This window comes from Dermochelys coriacea, chromosome 2 (assembly GCF_009764565.3).
Source record: "Dermochelys coriacea isolate rDerCor1 chromosome 2, rDerCor1.pri.v4, whole genome shotgun sequence".
NCBI classification, from domain to species: Eukaryota; Metazoa; Chordata; order Testudines; family Dermochelyidae; genus Dermochelys; species Dermochelys coriacea.
Window position 1 is genome coordinate 113,620,586 of NC_050069.1, and position 23,896 is coordinate 113,644,481.

Consider the following 23,896-nt stretch of genomic DNA (forward strand, 5'->3'; position numbering starts at 1 on the left):
ATCTTAGTATTTACATTTCTAGCATTTGTATACAAGCACTTGTATGTTTTATCTATATTCTGTTTCATAGATTCATAGATATTAAGGTCAGAAGGGACCACCATGATCATCCAGTCCGACCTCCTGCACAACGCAGGCCACAGAATCTCACCCACCCACTCCTACGATAAACCTCTCACCTATGTCTGAGCTACTGAAGTCCTCAAATCATGGTTTAAAGACTTCAAGGAGTAGAGAATCCTCCAGCAAGTGACCCGTGCCCCATGCTACAGAGGAAGGCGAAAAACATCCAGGGCCTCTTCCAATCTGCCCTGGAGGAAAATTCGTGTTGCTTGCTTTCATGTGTTGTATTTAAATGGGACTCTTACATTTGACTGTTCCTCACTATCCTCTACTTGTGTTTTACCAACTTCTTTCCTATCCTATTTAGTAGGATATACAGTTCCTCCTTAAATAAATTCATCCCTAAAGGATGTCTCCTCCTGAACTGTATGCTTCTCCACGCCCATCAGCTTTCTCCCAACCATTTGTTTAAAAAATTCTCTACAACCTTTTTAATTTTACATGCCAGCAATCTGGTTCTGCTTTGGTTGAGGTGGAGCCCATCCTTCCTATATAGGCTCCTCCTTTCCCAAAAGGTTCCCCAGTTCCAAATAAACCTAAATCTCTCCTTCCTACACCACTGTCTCAGCTATGCATTGAGACTCTGCAGTTCTACACTGCAGGACCTTAACCGCCTGGCTATTCTTCCCCTTGAAGAGCACATGTAAATGTGATTCTGATTCATATGGATGGACGTTCGTGCGATGAGAGGAGAGAAGAATTTATACAGGAGCTATTTTTAAAATCACATTAAATCTAATATAATGCCCTGCTCAAAATATTGTATTAATTCCAGTTTTCAGTGTAAGTTCAGAAAGGCACACCACATTTGTGTTCCTCTAATACGATAATGGCCAAACGATTTAAATAAAATGTGTGTGGGTATGTAACTCCTGAACTGAGGTCTTGGATAATAAACTTTAGTCCTGAGCAATTTTTTCTTTTTAATCTGCCAAGTAATAAATAGAATTTACACATTTAGCTATCAAACTGACAGCAGTGTCACTAACTGCAGCACTCTAAATGACACCACTCTGAGGAAAAAGTAACCCAAAGTCACTCTTTAGGTGCCTCACCTCTACCTCAACAGCATAATTTAAATAATGAAGTGCAATGTCTGGGCTAGTAACCTAACCCAAACTCCCTTTGATGTCAAAGGAGTTACAGGTGCTTAGCAACTTACAATGTGTGCTCAACACTTCATAGGACTTAGGTCCCAACCAAACCGCAAATATTGAAATCCAATCAAAGGACATAATTACAAATGACTATACTGCAGTTGTTAACTCACATCATTCACTATGTTCTTCTACAGGGAGTCCTGGATTATCCTTCACCATAAAGATTTTTCAGAAGCCACCTGATTGTTTGCAGGTCCCCCGGTGCCTTCTCTCTTTCAAATAATGTAAGAAATACCTGGAAAAAAACAAACAAACAAAAACAGGTGAGGAATAGAGAGAAAAGAATCCAGACAATTGCCTAACAAATGAATAGCTGATTTCTATAGCTCACTGGACCAAATGCAGTTTAATGAGCCGCTGATATGGAGAATCCATTATAGATTGTGCATCAAACACAGATCCAGAATGTAAAGAGCCCCTGTTGTTACCAGCAAGTAAAGCACACAACAGTTACTCCACAAACTGTCTGATTCTGAAGCTAATTCATAATTAAAACAATTCTAGGATATTTTTGTTACCATGATGAGGGGGAAAAAAAACTACTCGTTTGTTGTTTGGTACATACTAAGCCCCGATCGGATCCACACTGGTGGATTTTTATGTTTCCATTGAATCTGATCATTAGGGATTCTGTGGAGCAGTAAGTGTCCAAACCCACCAATAATTCTGCAGCATCAGGGCCATTATTTGGAATATGTCACGTCTACTTCATACTAATCCATTTGCAACAGCAAACACACTGCACATGTTTGCTGTGCTGTGAAATTTTCCACTTGGATGTCATTCAGACCCACCCACAAAGAACACCACACACACACACACACACACTAAAGTGCCATAGTGCAGCAGCACTTCGGGAGTATTCAAACCAAACACACACGCACGCACACCCACACACACTAAAGCTGTACTTTTGTCCTAATGAGTATTTTCCACACCTGAATTTTTTGTTATTATTTTTTCTTTTTATATGTGACCTGAGCCAGGAACATCTCTTCTTAGGCCAACGCTGACCAACTTTTCTGACCTACTGTACCCGAGATACATACCTGAGGTTTAAGAACTTGCATAAATGGGTTTGGGGAATACGAAAAACATGCCATTTTAAGTGCCAAACTAGAGTTTCATCCCCAGGTCGTGCCAAATCCCTTTTCCAAGTGTAAATTATGACACAGAATACAAGTGGAAGATTGTATGACAGACACACATGTATTTGCTAGCAGTTTCTGGTAGGCTAACAGCCATTTTGCACTTTTCAAGAAGAACAGGCAGGGCTCAAACTTTTTATCTGGGTCCAGCAAAACCACCAGGCTGCAGTCCCAAAGAGAACACTGAAAATATGCTTTACTGGTCAGCAGGGGCTGACTTGAGCACACCTTCCATCAATTAAAGATTTAGGCGCCCACTTACTTCTGATCATCGGTCTACCTACCTCTTCCTAGTTTCATCTTTTCCCACAAATTGTTCGTGTCTCCTTAAAATGGGTGTCTTTAAATAGTTCATATTTCATGCATCTAGATACTGTGCTGATTGGCATACTATAAATACTGTAGACAGGCAGACAGATGGACAATCAAATTACACTTCTTCTCACTGATCTTTAATGCAGAAACATGGACCGCAAACTAACTCAAAAGAGCTACCAAGGAATATTTAACACTAAACAGCTCTCCTTGATTTTAACAAGAATTTAGAATTTCTTCTTGCCCCAGGTCCCAAACACCATAGAAGAGATAGGCCCCAGCCCTGGATCTGAACAGCCCCAAACTTCAGGGGTATTTGAAATCCAAATGCAAATCCAGATTCAAGTTACGTAAATGTCTCCTCTGTAATAAGCCAAACCTAAGCCCCACATTTAACAAGTCCCTGGTATGGAATGAGATTTGAGTACAGAATGTACATCAAACCCTGATCCAGAATATAAAGAGCCTTTCTGGCTCAGCACCTCTTGTTACCAATATGGAACTTGATTCCTATTTGGAACTTGACTCTATTTCTACCTAACAAAAGTTTCTCCTGTTTTTGTGCAGTTGTCTTTTGAATGCAATTTCAGGCTATGTCTTTTTCTCCCAGTGCACCTTCACTAGCAAACTACATGTAAGATCTGAAGCCCACTGTAGTCACTGGGAGTCTTTCCATTGACCTCAATGGGCCTTGGACCCTTTAATTTAACCAGGCTAGAGTCACCTGCACAAAGCCTGCTGGTCCCAGAAAAAAAATAGATTCATGGATGCTAAATATGCAGCAATACTGCAGAGTCTGTGATATGTGTTTCAGACTCGCGCTTAGCGGCTGTCTCTATGAAGCAAAGTGCATTTGCCTCCAAATGTTTCTAACCATTTTTATAGTTAAAGGCTTAAGGGCTAGATGGTGCAAATTGCCTTGAGAGCATGTAGGCAGGGATTTTGCCTCAGGCAGGCACAATCTGTTCCAAAATAACAGTGTTCATCCTTTATTTGGTGCACCACCATGCACACCCAACTGTCTTCTCCCTGCAGCGCTGTGCACTCACTGGAACATACAGTGGGATCGTAACCCTGAATGGCTGTTGGTGGGGCAGGCAAGAGCCCAGGGAACCTCCTAATGTGTGCAACCTGCTCCCACATAATCACATAAGGGCCACTCACACTCTGTAACCAACAACCAAGGTCTGCTCTCATTCATTCTGGTCAGAGTTTGGAGTAACTCCACTGAAGACAGTACAGTAACCAAGGTCTGACGGTAAATGAGATCAGAACCTGGCCCAAAGAATACTAGCGATCTGTAACAAAGCCTGTGATATGAGTGCCTACTTTTCTGAACATAGGGACATTATATGGGAAGTACAGCTGGTGTCTCAGTACCCATCTACACTGCAATATAAACCAAGTTAGGGTACTGTACTACAAGCAATTCGTCTTCTGAAACAATTATAACATGGCTTCAATTTGTAGCGTAGATTAAACCTTAACTGTGCTACGTAACTAGGAAAAAGTTTTGGATGTGCCAGGCTTCACCCTGGTTACAGAGCATAGTTAGTGTCACATCTTCACTACAAACTGCAAGTGATTGAGGAAGCTGTATTTATGGCTCCTATGCACTACAGGAATACAAGTCATAAATAATAATAATATATATCATAGCCCTGCCCTTAAGAGGTGTGGGGGGGGGAGAGAGGAGGGGTTCACATCGAATGCAGCACTGTAATTGAGAGACCAGCAGACCCCATCAGGAGGAAGAGGAAAGTATATTTTATGTCTGGACATTAAAGTTGGACCCATGAGGGTCCAAATAAGAAATTAAAATCACAATGTGACGGATGCAGTTACATTAGCAAAACAGAAAATCAGAAATTAGCTCTTTTGCAACATCCTGTATTTATTCCAACCCCTTGAAGAAAAAAGGTAATTCTCTTCAACTTGATCTGAAGGATAACCAGCAAGAGAGCATCTTTTGCCTCTCTCTCCAGCAGTTTGTTCATTCACTTTCCTTACTGTCTTGCATCCTATCATTTTGTTTTCCTAATTCACAAATTAGCATAAGTGAATAAAAGTTTTTAAGGGAGGATAATATTGTTCCTGTCTGAGTTGTTTCACTGTTTGCTAGTATCCCTCAACTAATCCTTCAACCCATATAAAAATGTAATTAATGTCCTCATTTCTTCTCCCTCTGCAGGATATAATCTTGGACAGGTTCACTTCTGTCCCACCGAGAATGGGAAAGATGAGGCTGTGTCTTCTTGGAACATATGCTATTTCAACTACCTAATGTGTATCACCTGTCATATCAGGAAACACCTTGTAAACTATTTTCAAGAGGTGTAGGTGATTTTACACAGGGTACAATTTACAATTCAGGTGTGCAAAGGCTCCACTTACTGGAACTGATTCTTATTTACACTAAGTCCCCTTTACAATTGAACTGGCAGTGTAAAGGTTCCTTAAAATTACATTTGCACCCACTTCAAGGCTAGAGCGGTGTAAAGGGACCTTAGTTTGTATAAAATAGGCAGACTACAGCCTTCTTCCTCTTTGAGGTCCCAATTCTCCCTGGAAGTTGAGGATGCATGGAGCCTGATTCTCCTCTATTGTGCACCTTGTGTAAATAAGCACAATATGGGTATAAAACTTTTGATTTGGTTGAATTTTGCACCCACTTTGCAGAGGTGTAGATGACTAAACAAGGTGCAAGGCAGTGGAGAATCTAGCCCTCAGCACTTTGCACACCCTGAAGGCCCTAAAACAGAAATGCAGACTTGCAGACTTCTGAGTCCTGTAGTCCCCTTACAAAGTTCCATCTTGAGCCACATTGATCTGCAGTCCCCACAGGTCACATTCCCTGTATTAGGGGTAAGAGCAGCCACAGGCCACCTTTAACGCCATGGGAGCCTGCTAGGCCATGCTGCCCCCACATCTTTTACCCGTCTGAATACTGTTTCCTCCATATGCACACACTCACGAGAGAAAAGTGATGCTGTTGAATGTGAAAACTCTTCAGCAAATAGCCAAATCTCTAGAAAGGGGATAAGGTGCCCAAAGAGTATTGTGACTCATGCACTCGGGGCAGCAGGCAATAATAAAGATAAACAGCTCCTCTTTAGTGACCAACATGACTGGTCTGGTCCACCTCATCAACCTTGGAAACCAAAGTCCCAAGGTCCTAAACAAATCTGGGTCTTCCACAAGATACGTTATCTATCAGGTTGTAATAGACAGTCTCCCTATTATTCTTCCCTGAAAATATCACAAATGAACCATGAATATTCCTGGTTTCTGCATAGAATTAGCCCATGCAAGCATTATCTTTTGGAGAAGAGGAAGCTGATTCTCAGACCTTTTGCTAGGAAGATACTTTCTGGACTTTTGTGATAGTTTTTAGGCCCAAAGGATATCTGAAAGCCATGGGTCCCATTACTGCCTACATCTAGAACAGCATTCTGTATCTTCATCTTCCATCTTGTCTCTACTGCTCCTCCTCCTGCTTCGCACCCCACCCATCACTCTTCAACTATAAAAGTGTAAGTGTTATGGGGCATCTTGTACCCGATAACATGCTTCCTGCCACCTCTTTCTCTTCCGAGTGCTAACAGATGCACGAAGGGCACAATTAAAGGTTCTCTGCCTGTGGGTACCGAGCCATCCTGCAGACTTGCTTTTGTTGCACTATGCATGGACACAGGCAAGTAACACAGGATGGCTTGGGCAGCAGCAGCAATATATTGCAGTCAGTAGGAGGAAGAGAAGTTCACTCATAAACGATTGCACTCACTGAATTTTACAAGTAATGAATCTCATCGCAAAGAACCTGGGGAAGAGGTTTCAGGAATTATCACTTGACTGTCTAATCTAACCACTGTTCCTGCCTGCACCTGGTGGCCCTGGAGAGATACTGTCTCAATGCCTATTTACTGTGCATGTAAAAAACCAGACATGAACATTCTAATGCTTCATTTTGTTGAGGGAAGGTGTCTCTGGTGGTACCATATTGAAAGCAGGGCTCTTTGGTCAGCAATGATGATACAGATTTGGCAAAGTGACCCCTGTTCAGAGGGTAGGGCAACGGAAGGATAGTTTGGAGGAACTAGAATACCAAAACAAAGCAAATGGCTGCCACGTTTTGTAGCACTACGTTTTAGCACTACGTTCGTATGTCCTCTGTTGATTAATATTTGACTCCCTTATTTAGGTTGTAAGCTCTTCTGGGGAGGGACCATCTCAAACTCTGTGCTCGTACAGTGCCTAGCACAACAGGACCCTAATTCTAGGCACTATCAGAATACAAATAATAAATAGTACTATTATTCTTCGTTATTAAAGTATGATTTTGACACGATGGTCGCAGTGTTCACAGTAATAATGAATCTGAAATTTTTTTAATGAAGTCTTCAACTACAGAGGGGCAGATGGGCCAGATTTGATTGGTGCTGCAACCTAGTGCACGGGGTCACAACACCACTCAGGTTTGATGCATTTGCCCCGCCGTAGATAGAGACAGAGGGGTGGACAGGCCAAAATTGACTGGCACTGCGACCCAGTGCACGGGGTTGCAGTGCCCAGAGCAGGGAGCTGGGCTCAGGCCTGCTGGACAGGAACTGCCACTGCGGGGTGAGTGCAGGGTGGGCTTATGCACCAACCCTTCCCCACCCCTAGGCCATGACCTTTCTGTGACTATGGTTCATCCAGCCACCCACCCAGCACCTCTGCCATGAAATTGACTAAAAATCTGCATGACAAAGTTGTAGCCCTACCTATGACATACAAAGGGCCGGGGAGGACAGGGATACCATCCAAATATGTTCAGTGTTTTTTCACACACATATTATATATAACATAACATATATACGTTACACACACACACACACACACACACACACACACACACACTTTTTATAAACACCCAATATTAGCCTTTTGACCTATCAGTTGGCCCATTTTCCATAGATGTTATAGCACAAGTGGCTCATGAGGAGGGGCCTCCAGGAGGATCTGCACTTCATTTAGTGTGTAATGTTTCTTCATTCTCACACAGAAGTCTTCCGTAAGCACTACTTTATTCCATGCATCTTTTTAACACGGTCATCCCTACAGGTCTACTGAGCAGAATGAATGGGAAAGGGAATGTAAATGGTCTGTAGCAGTTCAAGCTCATGGCCAGTAATGCAGGACAGATAGCAGCAATAAAAATAACTCTGGAAGCTTCTGCGATATAACAAAGATTTTTTTTTCTTTTGTGAAATCTATTATGCAAAAATGTGGGTGCAACCAGGAACTGAGACAATGAACCTACTGCATATTTGAACAGCTACAGCAGACTAGTAATTTTTTTATGGATGGTAATCAATTCAAAAGCTAGGTCTTTATTAAACACCTAGACATTTTCTCATAGACTATTGACTTAGAACTCCTGGAATGTGTGGGTCTTAAAAAGTGGATGGGTCACTAGAACCTCAAGGCTGACATTCCCATTAAGTAGTATTACCAGTATCATCAGTCTAGCTCATGTCCATTCACTGGTCTCTTTTACCAAATCAGCCAACCAAATATAAATATAAATAAATAAGTGTGTGTGTGTGTTAATAATTAATAAGACTACTGTGTTTACAGCAGAGATTTCAATGGTGTCGACACTGAACATTAAACAACAGGAACACCAATTGACTTTTAATCCAGAGATTACCTGTTGAAACATTAACGGCAAACACCTTTTGATGTGAGTTGCTGAATGTGGTGCAAATGCCAGAAGTGTAATTATACTTTTCCCTTCTATGAACCTAGTGTTTAAAACTGAAGCATTATTACCGGTGTGCATGTGTGTGTAAATACTCTACAGCTGACTGCATGAATACATACCTCTAGACCTACCAGTGTCCAAAAGTGACACACAGTGTGGGACTAGGCTTGGCTAACCAGTAAAATAATTGTCAGTTGACCAGTCATCTCATTGCTTATTATTAGACCATGGTCAAATATTCCAGTAAGAATGCCCTCACGTAAGTGGTAGGCTACCCTTTTGCTTGCCCATCATAGTGCCATTCTTCCATCTTTTAGCACTTCATTGCATTGAGTTTTGCATTTTTCTGATTTAAAATAACTCTGCAGTTAAGTAACTTGTTTTTTTGCAATTAGGTATAAGTATTTAATGAAGGCTTTTTTATTGTTCTAATAAACCAGTGCTTTAAAATACTGGAACTTTTTCTCATTATTTGATTATATTTGACCAATCAACTGACCAATTATTTTTGGACCTATCAAATACCCAATCCTAAAAATACCCAAAATGAAGGATACAAAAAGTTATTCATACAGAAAACTTAAAATGCTGTGTGATTACTTCTTTTACTCTAACGCATTCTAGAACATTAGTTTCACGATTCTTTATTTCTGATGTAAATAATTTTTTACAATAAATGGGAGAGGACACATTTGTGTGGGACACATACAACTTTGGACAGAAATGAGAAATGTCCAAGAGGTATTTTTTAAATATTATTATTAGCTGTCGTATTGCAGTAATGCTAGGAGCCTAGTCAAGAACTTCATTGTGCTAGGAGGTATACAAACACAGACCAAAAAGACAGGCCATGTCCCAAAGAGTTTAAAATTAAATAGAGTTTATATTGTCAGTATGACACAATAACTATATAAATCATTTGCCACAATTCAAGAAATTATCCCTAGTCAAGTAGGACACGTAAGAACATAGCTGAGTGTTTTCCAGAATAGAGACTGAACTAAGCACGTGCTTAAGTCCTTTCCTGAATCTGGGCTGATAAGAATTAGAAGAAGCAGCTGCATGATGCTTTACTGAACAAGAAACGATTTTTGCTCATGTCTTCTTTCAATTTTAGGGATTTATTCTCATTTTAGAGTGTAAAGCATTCACCATGTACAAATCCCCACACCTCAAGAAGAGAGAATTGCGCTTTCCTTAATTGTTTTGTAGAATAAGCACTCAAAAGTTCATTTCTGTTACCTTGCTCTGGCAAAATAAAAGGCTTTTTACAAAAATTCTATTGCTAAAACAATGAAATTCTTCTGGGAATGACTTCATTATGGAAATGAAGTGACAGCTTCTTTTACCTAGCCAGGCAGAAAGTCTGCATTTATAAAAGAGATTTTGTACACTAAGTACAATGAGTGGGAGGATATGAAAATGCTGTTTTTAATACAGATTTAGTAGTCCTCCCATACAGGTCCTCTGCATGAACAATAATAATAATAATTAACAGTGCCAAAAAAAGAATAGCATGTTAAAGCTGACGGCAGAACTAAAAAAGAAAATGGTTAATGTTTTACAAGATTGAAGGATAAACACAAGACTCACTAAAATAAATTGGAGTTTGCCATTGATTTCAAAAGGGGCTAGGATTTGTCACTCAGATTATAAAATAGATTTTCAAAAAAACCTTGTAAATTACTACTGTAAATATCATATAATCTATTACAGTATTGCTGTAATTATTAGTGTCAATACTGTCTTTCATTTCCTTACACAGATTTTTACTTTCAGAAATACTACTTACCGTATATTCTACTGAATATGTTGTTGGCTCAGAGGCTCGGGGTGCCACTCTGTGTTTGAATAAGTACTCATGACAATTCCCAGATTTGGGAAGGAATAAGCCAAAAAGAAAACCAAGGGTTAAATTAGAGGTTCTCAAACTTTTAGTATTGGTGACCTCTTTCACACAGCAAGCCTCTTAGCGCGACCCACCCCTTTTAAATTAAAAACACTTTTTTTTTTTATATTTAACACTATTTTAAATGCTGGAGCAGGGTTGAGGGTGAAGCTGGGCTGGTGGGGCTCTCTGGCTGACTGCTCTCAACCCCCTCATAATAACCTCCAGTTTGAGAACTCCCAGATTAAATCATGCCCTCAAATTCAATGGGATATGTGTACAGAATGTAGAATATGGCCTGATCCAAAGCTCACTAATGTTACTGGAAAAACTCTTATCTACTTCAATGAGCTTGGATCAAGCCCTCAGAGACCATAAATGCTCTCATAAAGCACTCCTGGTAAATGCACCTATGGAAACTGAGGGCCAAATTCCGCTCTCATTTAGCAAGGGTACAATGCCCAGTGACTTCAAATATAGGGTTGCCAACCCTCCAGGATTGTCCTGGAGCCCCCAGAAATTAAAGATTAATCTTTTAATTAAAGACTGTCAATTCTGATTGGATGTATTCCTGGAAGTTTTGTCACATGACAATCTTACTTCAAGAGGAGCTGCATGTAATTATTTGAGGGCAGAAGTTGCTCCTTGTTATCATAAGGTTCTTTTTTCAGCCATACTATTGTCTACAACAATAATCAGAACAAAAATTTTGCATTTAGCACTTAGTAACAATGAATAAGGATTAACAGGCAATATAGACATAAGATGTGCAAGTATAGCATGGGTGGATCCTGGAGGCAGCTGAGTGGGATCACATTTAGAATAACCTCACCATTGGAAATCCCCTTATTTCATGCTAAATTAGACTAAACTGGGAAAGACTTTCCCTTGTCAGTGTTCAGCCACCCTAACAGAAACTCTTCAGCCTGACACTGACTCATGCTGCATATTCAGAAAGGGGGGGAAAAACCCACACACTTACGCTGCATTTTTTCTGCCCCCAGCCTGATTCAAGCCATTTCCCTTGGGGTTTTAATCTGCTGTGCTGGCAATGTGCAACCCTCATTAGCAACAACGTGAACTGTGCATACAACTTTCCACAAACAGTTGACAATCTGTCCCCGCTGAAAAATCATCCACTTAAATATTTAAGTATGTTCCCTTTAGGAAGGCTGTACTTAGTTTTTATTAATTTTCAGTATCCTCCCCTTCTCTCTCCCTTTAAAACAATGCTGCACCCTCCTGTGATTCGAGTCTTATTTAATTAAATTAGATTTGCCTTTTTATATAGTAACATTTAAGCATATTAAAATACACAATCCAAACTTAATATTTTGACTGACTGCCTGTGCTTGCGTGGGAAATCTGCAGTGGTAAAAGTTAGAAAGCATATAGGATTGCAGTAACTTGCTCCTGTTTTTGCTCATTAACTATGCTGCCAAACAAGCTTGCTGCTTGGTCACTTTCTAGTTCGTAGGCAGCAAAAGCTCCTGTGGGCACATCATCCAGGTTTAACCCTCAATAAAATTAAACGGCAATAATACTTAGCTCTCATGTAGTGGTTTACATATTACAAACACGGTAAAAACATTAACCAACTACTCAATCCTTAAAACCCCTATGAGGCAAATAAATTATTATTAATCATGTCCATTATCCCAAAGGGGATACACTGGAGAAAGGATAATTGACTTGCCCAAAACCATACAGTGAGAGGTGGGATTAGAACAGAGAGTTTCAATCTCTCACGGTCCTGTGTTTATTCACTAGACTGCACTACCTTTCTTAAGCCTTATGATTTAGTTATATCTTAAAATATAATGAGCTGGATTATTGTTTTTGATCCAAGCCCTTTTCACTGCTCAGGGGGCTGGGAGGTGTGTGGCACAGCTCTGGTATATTCCACTGGCATAAAGACTATGTCAGTGGCATAAGTCAGAGCAGACCCCAGGCGAGGTGCAGGGGGATGGAGTAAATTGGCCTACTGGACTAGGGAGTCACCACCAGCTCCCTGATGTTCTCTCTCCTCCCATTCCGTTGCACCAAGCACAGATGCAGAGGAGAATCTGGTCCAGTGGCTTTAGAAAAAAAAAAAAGGTAACTGACCTTCCATAACTGTTGTTCTTTGAGATGTGTTGCTCAGGTCCATTCCAAAGTAGCACCTCCATCAGAAAGTTGTTTCCTCAATGGTATTCGTCAGGTCAGCTGCAGTGCCCTCCGGAGTCGCACGCTCATAGCGCCGGGAAAAAGGGGCCTGCCACCCCCTCAGCTCCTTCTTGCCAGCTAACTCCGACGGAGAGGTAGGCAAGGGGGGAGGGAGGGGAGGAGAGGAGAGTTGGAATGGACCTGAGTAACACATCTCGAAGAACAACAGTTACAACAGAAGGTCAGTAACTGTTTGTTCTTCTTCAAATGCTTGCTCATGTCCATTCCAAAGTAGGTGACTCCCAAGCAGTTGTGCAGGTGGAAGGTTTGGAGGTCACTGGCATGCCGATTGTAATAGTGCTTGGCCAAAACCCGCGTCATCTCTAGCCTGCTGGGTGATGGCGTAATGAAATGTGAAAGTGTGGACTGACTACCACGTGGCTGCTCTACAGATGTCCTGGATAGAGAAGCTGCAAATGCCGTTGAAGATGCTAGAGCCCTTGTAGAATGGGATGGAGGAGCGGGGACCTTTGCCAGGCCGTAGCATGTTCAGGTACAGGAAGTGGATCCACGATTAAATTCTCTGGGTCGAGACTGGAAGGCCTTCCATTCTGTCTGAAATGGCTATGAACAGTTGAGTAGATTTTTGAGAAGATTTAGTCCTTTCTAAGTAGAAGGCTAACACATGTGTAACATCCAGAGAGTGGAGTCTCTGTTCTTCCCTGTTGGCATGTGGCTTTGGACAGAAGACGGGTAGGAAGATATCCTGGATACTATGGAATTGCAAGACCACCTTTGGAAGGAAGGCCATATGTGGCCACAATTGAACCTTGTCCTTAAAGATGACCATATACGGTGGTTCCGAAGTCAGGGCTCAGATCGCTGAGACCCTTCTGGTAGAAGTAATGGCCACCAGGAAGGCCACCTTCCAGGATAGAAGAGCACACTGCCAGTGGTTCAAATGGAGGTCCTGTTAGCCTTGAATACACAAGTTGAGATCCCAGGGAAGGAGTGGCTGCCGTACTGAGGATATAATCACTCCAGGTTCTTAAGAAAATGACTACAGATAAAGTTTGAGAAGATAGATTGGCCGTTCATCCATGGGTGAAAAGCCGAGACTGCAGTTAGTTGGACCCTAATAGATGATACCATTAGGACTTACTGTTTCAAGTGGACCAAGTAATCTAGAGTGAAAAGTAGTGTTGACTATGTGGATGAAATATCCTTCTGCGTAGACCAGATTGAGAATCTTTTCCACTTTGCCAGGTAGTGGCTCTAGTGGAGGGTTTTCTGCTCCCTAACAGCACCTCACAAACAGGTCCAGAGCAAGCTAGCTCTGCAGGATTCAACCACCACAGCTTCCAGGCCGTGAGATGAAGGGACTCGAGACTGGACTGGAAACAGAGGTAGGTGGATTAGCGTTTCCACCGAGAGGTCTAGGAGGGCGGTGAACCAGTGCTGACATGGCCAGGCCGGGGCTATCAGGATAAGACATCCCTTCTGACCTTCAGCAGAACCTTGTGTTTGAGAGGGATGGGAGGGAACACATAGAAGAGATGGCCCATCCACGGGAGGAGAAAGGTGTCTGTGAGCAACTCCGGGCTATGACCGAGGAAGGAGCAGAATTGGAGACACTTCCCATTCTGCTTTGTCACAAACAGATCTGGGGAGTCCCCCACTTCTGGAAGATGCCTTTCACAACATCTGGACAGATGGACCACTTGTGGTGGTTGTAGAAGGATCTGCTGAGGTGATCTGCTAGTTCGTTTGCGACCCCAGGAGATAGGAGTCTTCGAGGTGGATCGAGAGGGCTATGCAGAATACCCACAAGCAAAGAGCTTCCTGGCACAGGTGAGAGGAGCATGCTCCACCCTGCCTGTTTATATAAAGCATCACTGTTGTGTTGTCTGTAACAATCAACATGCACTTGCCGTCCAAGTGGGGTTGAAACACTCGGCAGGCTAGGCAAACCATTCTGAGTTCCCTATTGTTGATGTGTAGCGAGAGCTCTTCCTGAGACTAGAGGCCCTGGGTTCTGAGGGTCCCCAAGTGAGCCCCCCAACCCCATTGCTGACGCGTTCGTGACAAGAGACATTGATGACTGGTGTCTCAAGAATGGAATTCCTGCACATACTTACTATAGTCTTGTCGAGACTGTGGTGGATAGAAGTGAGCAGCAAGTTGGGGCTTATAGTGCTTTGTAGAAGAAGCCACTGTATGTAGCCCTAGGGACTTCAGGGTGACTCAAGTACTTCAGGCTGCCTGCCTCACAGGGGAGGTCCTGTAAAGTCTGCTGCACCTCATTAGGGTAAGCCCAAGGACTAAAGCCAAGAGCTTCTCCTCATAACCACAGCTGAAGCCATGGATCAGGCTGCAGAGTCCACTGCATACAAGGCTGCCTGTAGAGATGCCCTTGCCATCAATTTTCCCTCCTCAACTAGGGCTGAGAATTCACTCCTGGACTCCTGTGGCAATACTTCCTTGAATTTTGCCATGAAGTTCTAAGAATTAAAATCATAACAGCTCAGGAGCACTTGCTGGTTTGCAATGTTGAGCTGGAGGCCGCTAGCTGAGTAGACCTTTCTGCCAAAAAGGTCTAATTTTTTGGCACCTCTGCCCTTGGGGGCTGGACTTTTCTGACCTTGCCACTCTCACCCATGGGCTGTTGATACCACCAGTGAGCCCAGTGGAGGATGGTGGAGAGGAATTCAAATCCCTTGGCTGGAACAAAATACTTTTTCTCCATCTGTAGTGGGGCAGCTGCCCCATTCCTGGAGAACAGGAGTTAAAAGCAGCCCTGGAGAGGGCTGCAGCTGGGATAAGCAGTGAGGGCGGCTGAGGGAATAGCTGACCACAGGTGTGGCTGGCTTAATCAGGCCACAGCTGGCCCTATAAAGGGGCTATGAGCCAGCAGCTGAGGAGTGTCTCTCTCCAGCCTTGGAGGGAGAAAGGCTAGCTGCCTGAGAGGAAGGTACCTGAACTGGAGCAGTGCTGGGGAATAGGGCAAGGGAGCTGGGGAGCTCCAGCCTGGTAAAACTGCAGGATGCAGGCCTTGTTGAAGGCCTACAGAGGTACTAGAGCTGCAGAGATACAGCGTGGTACTAGACAAAGACAGCAAGTCCTAACCCCTTGCCGATGATGAGCGGCCATTACAGACTGCAGTCTGCCCCTGTGAGCGAGGGATAGATGATGACTAGCAGTAGCCACTGAGGCAAAGTGGGTTTAGAGGGTTACGGATTTCCCTGGGAGGGGAGACCCAGAGAGTGGGGGTACTGCTGGGGCAGAACCCTGAGGTAAAGGGTACCAGGGTCCGGGAGGAACACAGGGCCTAAGGCAGGCGAGACACTGGCCAGCAGAGGTCACTCCGAATCTGGAATTGAGCTAATTCCCTGGATGACCAGCAGGAGGCACCATGCCGGTGAGTCATCGCTTCACTACACAATCCTTTTTGCTGTTGGTTGCAGGGATACTGGGGTCTGCCAAAAGGCCTTGATGGGGTCCAAAATGGCCTCATTCAAGGGCAAAGCCAATCATGATGGGCCTGATGCCGCAACAATGTCCAACAGGGCATGGGAGGACTCTAATCTCCCCTACCTAGATCCCCAGGTTTTGCGCTACCCTTTTGAGGAGTTCCTGGTGTACCCTATAATCATCCTGGGAGAGTGCTATCCTTGTTCCCGCCACCACCACCTTATCAGGAGAGGAGGAAGCAGCAGCCTGTACGCGCCAGGGACACTGTTCCTCACCCTCAGCACCAGATGGGGCTCATTGTGCTGCATCTTGAAATTTTGTACCAGGTTCGCCGGAACCTAGTCTCTGTTCCAAAGGAGGTGAGGGGGCGGGGGAACTGAAGACTCTGACGCAACGGAATAGAAGTTCCTGGACTGTGAGGTCTGGACTGGTGGAAAAGTTCAGGGGTTCCAAAACGGCCACTGTAGTGCTGTTTTGGGAAGTTCTGCTCAGTGTTCTTTGAGTACTTGCTCATGACCCTTCCAAAATAGGTGTGTGCTTGTCCCAAGCCCTACCACTGGAAAGTTTCCCCACAGTGGTATCCGTCGGGTTGACTCCAGTGCACCCTGTCGTACAGGTGGGACCTAACAGTGCATGTTAACCAAGTTAAAGCCATAGGGGTTGGCCTACACCAAAAAGTTTTGCCACTTTAACAGTTGTGGCATAGTGAAAGTGCCCCCCTCCCCTGCCGCCCTAGTGTGGATACAGTTATATTTGTATAAGAGAGCTTATACAGGTATAGCTCATTTCAGTTCAGGAACCGAAATAAGCTATACTGGCGCTAATATAACTGAGTTCACATTAGGCTTTTTGCCGCTATAATTATGTTGGAAAAAAAATCATACCCCCACCCAGTGATGAGCTGCCAAAAGCTGAAGAACCAGTTCCTTCACTCGCTCCGGGTCTTTGGCAGCACTTCGGTGGCAGATCCTTCAGGCACTCCGGGTCTTCCGCGGCACTGAAGGATATGCCGCCGAAGACCCAAAGTGAGTGAAGGACCCACCGCCGAAGTGCCGCGGAAGACCCGGAGAGCTGCTGGGTGAGTAAAAATTAAAAAGGGATTCTCAGGGGAGCCTGCCCACCCGAGAGCTCAGGTAGGCCAGACAGGACAGTCCCGCGGCCCAGAGTTTGCCCACCCCTTTAACAATCGGTTTGCGTGAACCGGCTCCAACTAACCACTGCCCCCACCTGACATATGTAGGTGGGTAAAACTTTACAAAAGTGTACACCAACCCTTAGACAGACCCTCCAGGGGTTTAAGGGAGTTAAAGGGACACAGTTTGATCCCACCTATATGGTAACTTTTAACCATTTGACAATTGGATCAGGGCCAGATCCCCTGGCTTGGCTGTAGGGCTTGTCTTTACAGCAGTGTAAACTGCTGCAGTTAACTCCCCTCAAGTTAGCCTAGCTTGAGTGAGAGCAGTCACACTATGAAAGGGCATCAGAACTTCCCACAACACAAAGTAGCTGTATCCCCACTGCATTTACTACCTCCAATATCAGCAACAGCACACAAGCTTCAACCCACCCATGTCCAGCAATCTTGCATTTGAAGCACCACTCTACTTGAGCTGGAGAGACGTGTGTGTACAGGAGTCAGGTTAGGGACAACACTTGAGTTACACCTCCTTGAGCTAATGTTGCAGTGAAGACAAGCCTATAGTTGTACAGATGGGGTTTACAAGCAATCAGCTGAGCCAAAATTGTATGAGAGATTCCAGCCCCAACCCTCACTAGCAGGAAGGTTTCAGTTTGATTTCTGAATACAGTTTGTGCCCGGGAATAGTGGCCACAAATCATGTTTGGACACACACTTGAATGGCCAAAATCTGAGAGATTCTTGGAGTGCATATCAATACCAAACCCCTTTCAATAATGTCAAGAATATGCACAGATCCTCTAAACCTACTGTATTTATAAACTCTGTTTTACAACTGCAATAAGACAACAGACAAGAATCCATGCTTTTTTGTCAGGCTCATTGCACTTTATGGGTAGCTAATGTCAGCCAATCAATACACCACACAATATATGCAGTCATCATGCCTTATACAAAATGCCACAGAAGAATATAAAACCAGGCAGCTTCACGCAACGCAGCAACTCAGTGCATACTCCCTAAAGCGAACACACTAGAATACTCAGTTCCAGCAAATATGAGGACTTTTATCAGATGGAAAATAATCAGACCCTCCCAACTACATCATATCCTTGACTTAAGTGCTGCCATCAGCAAGAGGTGCAGGGAGAGGCCCTGGATACAATAAGCAGTGTGAAGCTGTAGCACAATCCTGGTAGAATGTAGTAATTCATGGAAAATATCATCAACCAAGAGGCAATTAGCCATCAGTCTGAAAGCAAAAGGAGTGGTTTCCGAACAAAACAGGCCTTGTGAAAAAAACTAAACCTCATTTTGCCTCACAAAAAGCAGCTTTCTTAGAAATCAAAGTATATTTAAAAAAAATTCTCCCATGAAACCTTCTATAAGGATTATTCTAACACAGACAGAGTTGGCATTCCTCCCTGCTTTGTCTCTCCATGAAGCTAAGTATAAGTATGTTAAGTTACCATTCAAAGTTGTGCTTGAGGTTTCCCAGGCCAGCAGAAGAAAGAGTTAGATGGGAAAGTTTTCAGAGGTGGGAGTAGTGCTTGCCTCACTTCTAATTGTAGCGAATCTGTCAACTTTCTTCCCTGTGTTTCAAGACTACACTTCAAAATCAGTCCCCGTGTGCTTTGAATTGCTACACTTTTAAGCTAACTACTTCTCAAAGTGCTGTTTAAAAACCTGACATCTTCAACCACATTTCAGGCTGAGAATCAATCTAAATTTGCAGCGTCTCGTTGGGCCCCTAAGAAAGTGCAGTCTTTTTTTTTTTATTATACTTGACAGCCAATCTCTTAGAAATGATTTGTGAAGAAATTTAGTTCAAATTACTTGATATCAAGACATTTAAGAGAAAATGTGTTTTTCTTTGTTATAAGCTAAAAATAATGATACACTTTTATCTCAGATTCAAAAAAAGCAGCAAGCAACATTAAAATAAATCAGCAATCTTTTGGCTTCAACACACAAACCCCAGCTACAAGCCATCCTCCTTTAATTGTATTTTAGAATGAGTTTGAGACACTCCTTGTGTCACGTGGCTAAGGAAATGGACTAAGCTGACTCTTCTATGCCTGCTGCATCCAGTCAAAAAAGAAAGCCTGATCCTGCCAGGTGCTGAACACCCTCCATTTTCATTTATTTCCACAGAAGTTGAGGGCATTCAGCACCTCCTGGGTGGTGCTCAGTGCCTCTGAGAACTGAACTCAGAGCACTACCCCTGTTATTGCCATAAAGATTAGTTTACTGAGCAGCCAAAATGTCAGCTCTCCTTCTCTCTCTCAGGACCCAATCCTGAAAGATGCTCAATGACAACTGGAGCCAGGGGAGCAGAGCACCTTGAAGGGAGCACCCAGCACTTAAGAGGGTCTAGTTTCAAGATGGCTAGGAGTCATATTCCTTTAACACTTACAGGCATGGGGAAAAGTACACCTACTTCCATTTGCCTTTGTAAATACAAACCTCAAAAAAGATGAGATCAGTTTAGTGGAGAAAGAAAGGTTCATTTCAAAGAGACTCATGATATATTAGTATATAATTGTTCAAAATGTTAGGAATAAATATTTATTGCTAAATATTTTGGGAGATGGAAAATAATCAATTCACATGTCACATGGGAGACCCAGGCTGAAATTAGAGAAAGGAGGTCCACACCTTAAAATTCAGATGTAGATTCCAGCACCCCCCACTATAGAGGTATGCAGACATAACATATTGTTCAGCCCATAATATCAATGTGAACCACTGGCCAAGTGTTCACTCAGCTTCATATTGTGAGAATCACCAAAGTTTTGGCTAGTCAGGTTCAAGGTTTCAGTTTAGGCTGATTTTTTTTTTCCCATATCCAGTTCCAGCTTCCCATTTCTCTGGCTCACAAGAATCACAGGAGTGTTTGGAGGGCACTCTCTTCCTGGGGCCAATGTTCATGAATGGCACCCTCCAAAGGCAGTGAAGAGTAGTATAGTACTTTCAAAGGAAGTCCCACCCACCCTTCACTCAGTGGCTGTTGGCTTCTGTGTATCAAATATGGGATAGTGGTTGGCACTGGTTGTTTTTGTTCACAGGAAGAAGAGGTGATCTTTACTGCACATCCTTCTTGATACCCTAAGACACTTCCTGCAGTCTCAGCTTTAAACCACACTCTCACCCTTTCCTATATCATGACCACCATTTTTTTCAGGCAAGGATGACAGGATCAGCAAGAAGGGGCTGTGGTAAGGCACCTTCTACTCAATACTCCCAGCCCCAGTGTCCACAGGATTCAGGGTGCAAAATCAGACCAGTGAGGGGTCTTGTCACCATTTGCCCTGCAACCCTTGGAGCCTTATAATACTCTGCTGTTGAAACTCCTTGCCTAAGACATTCACAGTCAGCAGTAAGCATGCAGGTTATACCCTGAGTGTCTGTGTATAACTGCAGTACTGGTCCAACAAGTCTGACCCCAGCAGCCAGCCAGCAACACATCAGCCACACTCCCTGGTCTCTACCAGCCTTGGTTACAACCAGCAAGGTCCTCAACACACTGCCAGTCCTGAATTCCCTCCAAACCATGTGCTCTGCAATGTCCCTCCTGGACAGATCAGAGAAATAAGAAGATTAGTTTGTTCCTCTAGAGACACAAAAAAAATCACATTGCAGCATATTAACTTAACCAGAGCAAACACACACTTCCGTTTAAACACACCACTGAGTTGGTTTATAGTAAAAATAAAACAAATATATTAACAACAGGACACAGGTGAAATGATGCCACGTAAAAGGAATAATGTTAGAAAGAATTACAGGCAAATAAAAGTGAAAACATGCATCTAAAAGTCTAAAACTTAATCTAGCCAGGTACAGACTTTGTTCAAGACTGTGTCTCTAACTGTTCTTCCTTCTTCCCAACCATGGCTGACTTTCCCTCACTCAGGAACTTCCACAAAAGTATAAGATGCTGGCTTCCCTTGTCTTCCTAGGTGAAAGATCTTTGCCTAAGCAGATTTCTCACCTATATGCAGTTTCCGAAGACTTCACACCCCACTGCTTGGTTGAATGAGCCACGTTTCTCATCTTGCAAGAGCCCTGGCCCCTTGTGTCTGTCTAGTGATGGATGCAAAGATGACTTCTGTCTTTGCTTATATCTTTCTATATTCAATTACTTTGTTTCAGGAGGCAGGACGACCTGTTTTTCCCTTCCTGTGGGCTTCCCATCCCTCTGTATGTACATAGGGCTTCCATTGTTTTGATTCCACCATACTTAATTTACATAAGAGACAGGTAAATAGCTGCCTTCTCTCCTGCCTGGGAGGGAACCTGTTTCTCCCTCTTTGGTCACAGACTTTAAAGCATAAATATCATTAAGTTTCCATAATTCCTCATCTAGTGTCAATATATACATGTCACAGTGATATTAACCACTAGGGTGTCATCAGCTTTCAGCTTTTGCGCTATACATTTTTATAATACAGTAATATTGCATACAATCAAGTGATTCAATTGCTTAACACTTAAGGTTCAGCCTCCCCAGCTCCCCTTCCCCAGTCTTTATAAACCACCAAACCTTTGCAATGTATTCTTTGAAAAGTAAATCTCAGACCAAGCTTCTCTCTCCTGCTGGGTGTAGATGTCATGCTGTCTCCTCCCCAACTTGTTGGCTTGATACTTTTGTTTACCTAATATGTAAAAATGGACTTTCATGGCCTTTGCCTGAAGATTAGGCAGGTCAGAGAATCAAATACACACACTCTTTTATCTAAGGTAGACCAGTTTACCAACTCCCCTTGGCATGCCTGGTTTAAAAACACTTAGTCATAATTCCAGCATATATCCATAACCCTTAATACATACATCATGCAAGAATATGAACAACCAGTGAGTTATTCATTTTGAAATGATACTTCACAAGGCATATTTTGTACAACGATTACTACAATAGTGTATAGGGTGTGAATACAAGGGTGCTTAGAGTCACACCCAGACAGGCCAAGGAGTGAAAAAACAGCACCAGACTGAACTCAGGTGTCACATGGAAGAGAGTGGAGCAGTACGTACTATAGCAACACTTTTGACTAATAAGCAAGAGCCTGATCCAACTCCTACTGAAAGACCCTCCACTGATTTCAGTGGGTGTTGAATCTGGTCCTAAGACATCATTCGTCAATCATGATAAATCAGCAAGTAACAGGATCTAATCACTACAATATATTTGCCCTTACTCTTTTGAGACAAGGTGAACCTGAAGTTCTTGCTAATTTTGCATTTGCTATTTTTAGGTCATGTGAGTCATTTGTACTTCCCAGCATCAAAGAGTTAACTAAGGAAAGAATTACTTTAGCATGTGTTTCATGCAAGGGTAAGTGGATTGGTTAGCTATCAAAGCAGATTGTTAAATACTGCACAGCGTTCCAGATTTTTTCCCTGTCTGAAATAAACACAAGAATTTACTGTGGACGTAAATGTAAACCTAGATACCACATTTGCTGATAAAGCAAAGTCTTGGTGCTTACAAAACTGAAGCTAACGGTCTACAATATACTTACATTTCACTATTCTGTACTCCTGCATTTTGAAGCTGACCTGTGACGGGTCTGAGGGAGCCAATGCTAACTGCACACTCAGCAAAACCAAACGTTGGAGACAGACAAAGAACTGAGATTATGCTATAATATAACATTAGATAGTTGAGAAGATGAGTCACTCCTGAACTTGGTAAATCCTCACTGTATTTTGGGCACCAATTCACCAAGCCTGATTGTTGTATTTCTATTGTACTCACTTGGAAAAAATGCAGCCAATAAAACATATTTTTATTATTTATCTCTGCTTCCATAAGCAGAAATGGCAGATGGTGCTCTCAAAACATCATCATGGTATATTTCCTATGTTTTCTTTTGAATTAATAAAGGCTAAAGATTTTTAGATTTTTACAGTCCCTTGAATACCTTCAAAGGAGCGGTATAATATATTGCTACCACCCTCTCACGCCTCACTAGGGTCTCCTGGGAAGTTTCAGCTGTTTGTTCGCTGAACCCCACGCTATGCTTCTCAGCAGATGAGTACTGCATCCCGGTGTAGTATTTTAATGCCTGTACCTCTTCTGAGTACATATCTTTATAGAGACATGTATATTGTTTTGGCAGCACTCCACTAATTAATTACTATCAAAACTTTTGAATGTTCTTCCACTGCAAATCAGGTGGGTGGCTACATGCCTTGGAAATACTGTTATGTCAGAGCTAATCTATATCACTTGGCTGATGAGATGCAGGACAAATGGCTGCCAAGCCACTTCTCATCCCATCATACATTTTCACGTGTAATGCATGAAATGCCCCTTTGATTATCAAACTGATTCCAGTGAAACCACCACAAAGGCAAGAATTACGTGCAGACCTGCAAATACAAGGCATAAGTTGCAATCACAATTATGTTACAACCAAGAATGTTGAGTTAGTTCCTAACCGAGTTCAATCTTTAGAAAGTCTTGATTTTCAATGGCAAAAATGACTTGGACCAGTTCAGGATTACATATATCCACAGTGGGGCACACTTAAGTCTGCTATAAGTTGTACAGAGGCATGTGACTGAGAGAAGTGGCCAAAATCTAGTAGTAACCTTGTTAAATTGATTAAATTAGCGTGTACTGACAAGAGTGCCTGATGCTATGCAAACAGTAGGATATGGTGCCTGCCCCAAGAAGTCACAATCTAGTCCAGCTATAGACCATACAGATCAGACCCACATAATACACATAACCCACATAATGCAATAATA

At 42.8% G+C, this 23,896-nt stretch overlaps 1 protein-coding gene across 15 annotated transcripts in view; it reads right to left on the reverse strand.

The window, feature by feature from the left end:
• Nucleotides 1-23,896, reverse strand: part of ATXN1 (ataxin 1) — a 276,722-nt gene that overhangs the window by 108,081 nt on the left and 144,745 nt on the right. For all 15 annotated transcript variants that reach the window (XM_038390529.2, XM_043506985.1, XM_043506982.1 and 12 more), the window contains one exon: nucleotides 1,394-1,518. The gene's annotated coding sequence lies outside the window, so the exon portion shown is untranslated. The remainder of the gene's footprint in view (nucleotides 1-1,393; nucleotides 1,519-23,896) is intronic.